Source organism: Brienomyrus brachyistius, unplaced genomic scaffold, assembly GCF_023856365.1.
Source record: "Brienomyrus brachyistius isolate T26 unplaced genomic scaffold, BBRACH_0.4 scaffold279, whole genome shotgun sequence".
NCBI classification, from domain to species: domain Eukaryota; kingdom Metazoa; phylum Chordata; class Actinopteri; order Osteoglossiformes; family Mormyridae; genus Brienomyrus; species Brienomyrus brachyistius.
In genome coordinates, this window is record NW_026042554.1 from 128593 (window position 1) to 136629 (window position 8037).

The window sequence follows — 8037 nt, forward strand, 5'->3', positions numbered from 1 at the left end:
AGCCTGACAAACCAGCACCCTGACAAACCAGCACCCTGACAAACCAGCACCCTGACAAACCAGCACCCTGACAAAGCAGCACCCTGACACTGACAAAGCAGCACCCTGACACTGACAAAGCAGCACCCTGACACTGACAAAGCAGCACCCTGACACTGACAAAGCAGCACCCTGACACTGACAAAGCAGCACCCTGACAAACCAGCAGCAGCCTGACACTGACAAAGCAGCACCCTGACAAACCAGCAGCAGCCTGACACTGACAAAGCAGCACCAGCCTGACACTGACAAAGCAGCACCAGCCTGACACTGACAAACCAGCACCAGCCTGACACTGACAAACCAGCAGCACCCTGACAAACCAGCAGCACCCTGACAAACCAGCAGCACCCTGACAAACCAGCAGCACCCTGACAAACCAGCAGCACCCTGACAAACCAGCAGCACCCTGACAAACCAGCAGCACCCTGACAAACCAGCAGCACCCTGACAAACCAGCAGCACCCTGACAAACCAGCAGCACCCTGACAAACAAGCAGCACCCTGACAAACAAGCAGCACCCTGACAAACAAGCAGCACCCTGACAAACAAGCAGCAGCCTGACACTGACAAACCAGCAGCAGCCTGACACTGACAAACCAGCAGCAGCCTGACAAACCAGCAGCAGCCTGACAAACCAGCAGCAGCCTGACAAACCAGCAGCAGCCTGACAAACCAGCAGCAGCCTGACAAACCAGCAGCAGCCTGACAAACCAGCAGCAGCCTGACAAACAAGCAGCACCCTGACAAACAAGCAGCAGCCTGACAAACCAGCAGCAGCCTGACACTGACAAACCAGCAGCAGCCTGACAAACCAGCAGCAGCCTGACAAACCAGCAGCAGCCTGACACTGACAAAGCAGCACCCTGACACTGACAAACCAGCAGCACCCTGACACTGACAAACCAGCAGCACCCTGACAAACCAGCAGCACCCTGACAAACCAGCAGCACCCTGACAAACCAGCAGCACCCTGACAAACCAGCAGCAGCCTGACAAACCAGCAGCAGCCTGACAAACCAGCAGCAGCCTGACACTGACAAACCAGCAGCCTGACACTGACAAAGCAGCAGCCTGACACTGACAGACAAAGCAGCAGCAGCCTGACACTGACAGACAAAGCAGCAGCAGCCTGACACTGACAGACAAAGCAGCAGCAGCCTGACACTGACAGACAAAGCAGCAGCAGCCTGACACTGACAGACAAAGCAGCAGCAGCCTGACACTGACAGACAAAGCAGCAGCAGCCTGACACTGACAGACAAAGCAGCAGCAGCCTGACACTGACAGACAAAGCAGCAGCAGCCTGACACTGACAGACAAAGCAGCAGCAGCCTGACACTGACAGACAAAGCAGCAGCAGCCTGACACTGACAGACAAAGCAGCAGCAGCCTGACACTGACAGACAAAGCAGCAGCAGCCTGACACTGACAAAGCAGCAGCAGCCTGACACTGACAAAGCAGCAGCAGCCTGACACTGACAAACCAGCAGCAGCCTGACCCTGACAAACCAGCAGCAGCCTGACCCTGACAAACCAGCAGCAGCCTGACCCTGACAAACCAGCAGCAGCCTGACCCTGACAAACCAGCAGCAGCCTGACCCTGACAAACCAGCAGAAGCCTGACCCTGACAAACCAGCAGCAGCCTGAGCCTGACAAACCAGCAGCAGCCTGACAAACCAGCAGCAGCCTGACAAACCAGCAGCACCCTGACAAACCAGCAGCACCCTGACAAACCAGCAGCACCCTGACAAACCAGCAGCACCCTGACAAACCAGCAGCACCCTGACAAACCAGCAGCACCCTGACAAACAAGCAGCACCCTGACAAACAAGCAGCACCCTGACAAACAAGCAGCAGCCTGACAAACAAGCAGCAGCCTGACAAACCAGCAGCAGCCTGACAAACCAGCAGCAGCCTGACAAACCAGCAGCACCCTGACAAACCAGCAGCACCCTGACAAACCAGCAGCAGCCTGACAAACCAGCAGCAGCCTGACAAACCAGCAGCAGCCTGACACTGACAAAGCACCCTGACAAAGCAGCACCCTGACAAAGCAGCAGCAGCCTGACACTGACAAACCAGCAGCAGCCTGACACTGACAAACCAGCAGCAGCCTGACACTGACAAACCAGCAGCAGCCTGACACTGACAAACCAGCAGCAGCCTGACACTGACAAACCAGCAGCAGCCTGACACTGACAAACCAGCAGCAGCCTGACACTGACAAAGCAGCAGCCTGACCCTGACAAAGCAGCAGCCTGACCCTGACAAAGCAGCAGCCTGACCCTGACAAAGCAGCAGCCTGACCCTGACAAAGCAGCAGCCTGACAAAGCAGCACCCTGACAAAGCAGCACCCTGACAAAGCAGCAGCAGCCTGACACTGACAAACCAGCACCCTGACACTGACAAAGCAGCAGCAGCCTGACACTGACAAAGCAGCAGCAGCCTGACACTGACAAAGCAGCAGCAGCCTGACACTGACAAAGCAGCAGCAGCCTGACACTGACAAAGCAGCAGCAGCCTGACACTGACAAAGCAGCAGCCTGACCCTGACAAAGCAGCAGCCTGACACTGACAAAGCAGCAGCCTGACACTGACAAAGCAGCAGCCTGACAAAGCAGCAGCCTGACACTGACAAAGCAGCCTGACAAAGCAGCAGCCTGACAAAGCAGCAGCCTGACAAAGCAGCAGCCTGACAAAGCAGCAGCCTGACAAAGCAGCAGCCTGACAAAGCAGCAGCCTGACAAAGCAGCAGCCTGACAAAGCAGCAGCCTGACAAAGCAGCAGCCTGACAAAGCAGCAGCCTGACAAACCAGCAGCCTGACAAACCAGCAGCCTGACAAACAAGCAGCACCCTGACAAACCAGCAGCCTGACAAACAAGCAGCACCCTGACAAACCAGCAGCCTGACACTGACAAACAAGCAGCACCCTGACAAAGCAGCAGCAGCCTGACAAAGCAGCAGCAGCCTGACACTGACAAACCAGCACCAGCCTGACAAACCAGCACCAGCCTGACAAACCAGCACCAGCCTGACCCTGACAAACCAGCACCAGCCTGACAAACCAGCACCAGCCTGACAAACCAGCACCAGCCTGACCCTGACAAACCAGCAGCAGCCTGACCCTGACAAACCAGCAGCAGCCTGACAAACCAGCAGCAGCCTGACAAACCAGCAGCAGCCTGACAAACCAGCAGCAGCCTGACAAACCAGCAGCAGCCTGACAAACCAGCAGCAGCCTGACAAACCAGCAGCACCCTGACAAACCAGCAGCACCCTGACAAACCAGCAGCACCCTGACAAACCAGCAGCACCCTGACAAACCAGCAGCACCCTGACAAACAAGCAGCACCCTGACAAACAAGCAGCACCCTGACAAACAAGCAGCACCCTGACAAACAAGCAGCACCCTGACACTGACAAACCAGCAGCACCCTGACACTGACAAACCAGCAGCAGCCTGACACTGACAAAGCAGCACCAGCCTGACCCTGACAAACCAGCAGCACCAGCCTGACAAACCAGCAGCAGCCTGACAAACCAGCAGCACCCTGACAAACCAGCAGCACCCTGACAAACCAGCAGCACCCTGACAAACCAGCAGCACCCTGACAAACCAGCAGCACCCTGACAAACAAGCAGCACCCTGACAAACAAGCAGCACCCTGACAAACAAGCAGCACCCTGACAAACAAGCAGCAGCCTGACAAACCAGCAGCAGCCTGACAAACCAGCAGCAGCCTGACACTGACAAAGCACCCTGACAAAGCAGCACCCTGACAAAGCAGCACCCTGACAAAGCAGCAGCAGCCTGACACTGACAAAGCAGCAGCAGCCTGACACTGACAAACCAGCAGCAGCCTGACACTGACAAACCAGCAGCAGCCTGACACTGACAAACCAGCAGCAGCCTGACAAACCAGCACCCTGACAAAGCAGCAGCCTGACCCTGACAAACCAGCACCCTGACAAAGCAGCAGCCTGACACTGACAAAGCAGCAGCCTGACCCTGACAAAGCAGCAGCCTGACCCTGACAAAGCAGCAGCCTGACAAAGCAGCAGCCTGACAAAGCAGCAGCCTGACAAAGCAGCACCCTGACAAAGCAGCACCCTGACAAAGCAGCACCCTGACAAAGCAGCAGCAGCCTGACAAACCAGCAGCAGCCTGACAAACCAGCAGCAGCCTGACAAACCAGCAGCACCCTGACAAACCAGCAGCACCCTGACAAACAAGCAGCACCCTGACAAACAAGCAGCACCCTGACAAACCAGCAGCAGCCTGACACTGACAAACCAGCAGCAGCCTGACAAACCAGCAGCAGCCTGACAAACCAGCAGCAGCCTGACAAACCAGCAGCAGCCTGACAAACCAGCAGCAGCCTGACAAACCAGCAGCAGCCTGACAAACCAGCAGCAGCCTGACAAACCAGCAGCAGCCTGACACTGACAAAGCACCCTGACAAAGCAGCACCCTGACAAAGCAGCACCCTGACAAAGCAGCAGCAGCCTGACACTGACAAAGCAGCAGCAGCCTGACACTGACAAACCAGCAGCAGCCTGACACTGACAAACCAGCAGCAGCCTGACACTGACAAACCAGCAGCACCCTGACACTGACAAACCAGCAGCACCCTGACAAAGCAGCAGCCTGACCCTGACAAACCAGCACCCTGACAAAGCAGCAGCCTGACACTGACAAAGCAGCAGCCTGACCCTGACAAAGCAGCAGCCTGACCCTGACAAAGCAGCAGCCTGACAAAGCAGCACCCTGACAAAGCAGCACCCTGACAAAGCAGCACCCTGACAAAGCAGCAGCAGCCTGACAAACCAGCAGCAGCCTGACACTGACAAACCAGCAGCAGCCTGACACTGACAAAGCAGCAGCCTGACACTGACAAAGCAGCAGCCTGACCCTGACAAACCAGCAGCCTGACAAAGCAGCAGCCTGACCCTGACAAACCAGCACCCTGACAAAGCAGCAGCCTGACACTGACAAACCAGCAGCCTGACACTGACAAACCAGCAGCACCCTGACAAACCAGCAACACCCTGACAAACCAGCAGCACCCTGACAAACCAGCAGCACCCTGACAAACCAGCAGCACCCTGACAAACAAGCAGCAGCACCCTGACAAACAAGCAGCAGCCTGACAAACAAGCAGCAGCCTGACAAACAAGCAGCAGCCTGACAAACAAGCAGCAGCCTGACAAACAAGCAGCAGCCTGACAAACAAGCAGCAGCCTGACAAAGCAGCAGCCTGACAAAGCAGCAGCCTGACAAAGCAGCAGCCTGACAAAGCAGCAGCCTGACAAAGCAGCAGCCTGACAAAGCAGCAGCCTGACAAAGCAGCAGCCTGACAAACCAGCAGCCTGACAAACCAGCAGCCTGACAAACCAGCAGCAGCCTGACAAACCAGCAGCAGCCTGACACTGACAAAGCAGCAGCAGCCTGACACTGACAAAGCAGCAGCCTGACCCTGACAAAGCAGCAGCCTGACACTGACAAAGCAGCAGCCTGACCCTGACAAACCAGCACCCTGACAAAGCAGCAGCCTGACACTGACAAACCAGCAGCCTGACACTGACAAACAAGCAGCACCCTGACAAAGCAGCACCCTGACAAAGCAGCACCAGCCTGACAAACCAGCACCAGCCTGACAAACCAGCACCAGCCTGACAAACCAGCACCAGCCTGACAAACCAGCACCCGCCTGACAAACCACCAGCACCCGCCTGACAAACCACCAGCACCCGCCTGACAAACCACCAGCACCCGCCTGACCCTGACAAACCAGCAGCAGCCTGACCCTGACAAACCAGCAGCAGCCTGACACTGACGCAGCAGCCTGACACTGACGCAGCAGCCTGACACTGACGCAGCAGCCTGACACTGACGCAGCAGCCTGACACTGACGCAGCAGCCTGACACTGACAAAGCAGCCTGACACTGACAAAGCAGCCTGACACTGACAAAGCAGCCTGACACTGACAAAGCAGCCTGACACTGACAAAGCAGCCTGACACTGACAAAGCAGCCTGACACTGACAAAGCAGCCTGACACTGACAAAGCAGCCTGACACTGACAAAGCAGCCTGACACTGACAAAGCAGCCTGACACTGACAAACCAGCAGCAGCCTGACACTGACAAACCAGCAGCAGCCTGACACTGACAAACCAGCAGCAGCCTGACACTGACAAACCAGCAGCAGCCTGACACTGACAAACCAGCAGCAGCCTGACACTGACAAACCAGCAGCAGCCTGACACTGACAAACCAGCAGCAGCCTGACACTGACAAACCAGCAGCAGCCTGAGCCTGACAAACCAGCAGCAGCCTGAGCCTGACAAACAAGCAGCAGCCTGACAAAGCAGAAGCAGCCTGACAAACCAGCAGCACCCTGACAAACAAGCAGCAGCCTGACACTGACAAACAAGCAGCAGCCTGACACTGACAAACAAGCAGCAGCCTGACACTGACAAACAAGCAGCAGCCTGACACTGACAAAGCAGCAGCAGCCTGACACTGACAAAGCAGCAGCAGCCTGACACTGACAAAGCAGCAGCAGCCTGACACTGACAAAGCAGCAGCAGCCTGACACTGACAAAGCAGCAGCAGCCTGACACTGACAAAGCAGCAGCAGCCTGACACTGACAAAGCAGCAGCAGCCTGACACTGACAAAGCAGCAGCAGCCTGACACTGACAAAGCAGCAGCAGCCTGACACTGACAAAGCAGCAGCAGCCTGACACTGACAAAGCAGCAGCAGCCTGACACTGACAAAGCAGCAGCAGCCTGACACTGACAAAGCAGCAGCAGCCTGACACTGACAAAGCAGCAGCAGCCTGACACTGACAAACCAGCAGCAGCCTGACACTGACAAAGCAGCAGCAGCCTGACACTGACAAACCAGCAGCAGCCTGACAAAGCAGCAGCCTGACCCTGACAAACCAGCACCCTGACAAAGCAGCAGCCTGACACTGACAAAGCAGCAGCCTGACCCTGACAAAGCAGCAGCCTGACCCTGACAAAGCAGCAGCCTGACAAAGCAGCACCCTGACAAAGCAGCACCCTGACAAAGCAGCACCCTGACAAAGCAGCAGCCTGACAAACCAGCAGCAGCCTGACACTGACAAACCAGCAGCAGCCTGACACTGACAAAGCAGCAGCCTGACCCTGACAAACCAGCACCCTGACAAAGCAGCAGCCTGACCCTGACAAACCAGCACCCTGACAAAGCAGCAGCCTGACAAAGCAGCAGCCTGACCCTGACAAAGCAGCAGCCTGACACTGACAAACCAGCAGCCTGACACTGACAAACCAGCAGCCTGACACTGACAAACCAGCAGCAGCCTGACAAACCAGCAGCAGCCTGACAAACCAGCAGCAGCCTGACAAACCAGCAGCAGCCTGACAAACCAGCAGCAGCCTGACAAACCAGCAGCAGCCTGACAAACAAGCAGCAGCCTGACAAACAAGCAGCAGCCTGACAAACAAGCAGCAGCCTGACAAACAAGCAGCAGCCTGACAAAGCAGCAGCCTGACAAAGCAGCAGCCTGACAAAGCAGCAGCCTGACAAAGCAGCAGCCTGACAAAGCAGCAGCCTGACAAAGCAGCAGCCTGACACTGACAAACCAGCAGCCTGACACTGACAAACCAGCAGCCGCCTGACACTGACAAACCAGCAGCAGCCTGACCCTGACAAAGCAGCAGCCTGACCCTGACAAACCAGCACCCTGACAAAGCAGCAGCCTGACAAAGCAGCAGCCTGACACTGACAAACCAGCAGCCTGACACTGACAAACCAGCAGCCTGACACTGACAAAGCAGCCTGACACTGACAAACCAGCAGCAGCCTGACACTGACAAACCAGCAGCAGCCTGACACTGACGCAGCAGCCTGACACTGACGCAGCAGCCTGACACTGACGCAGCAGCCTGACACTGACGCAGCAGCCTGACACTGACGCAGCAGCCTGACACTGACAAAGC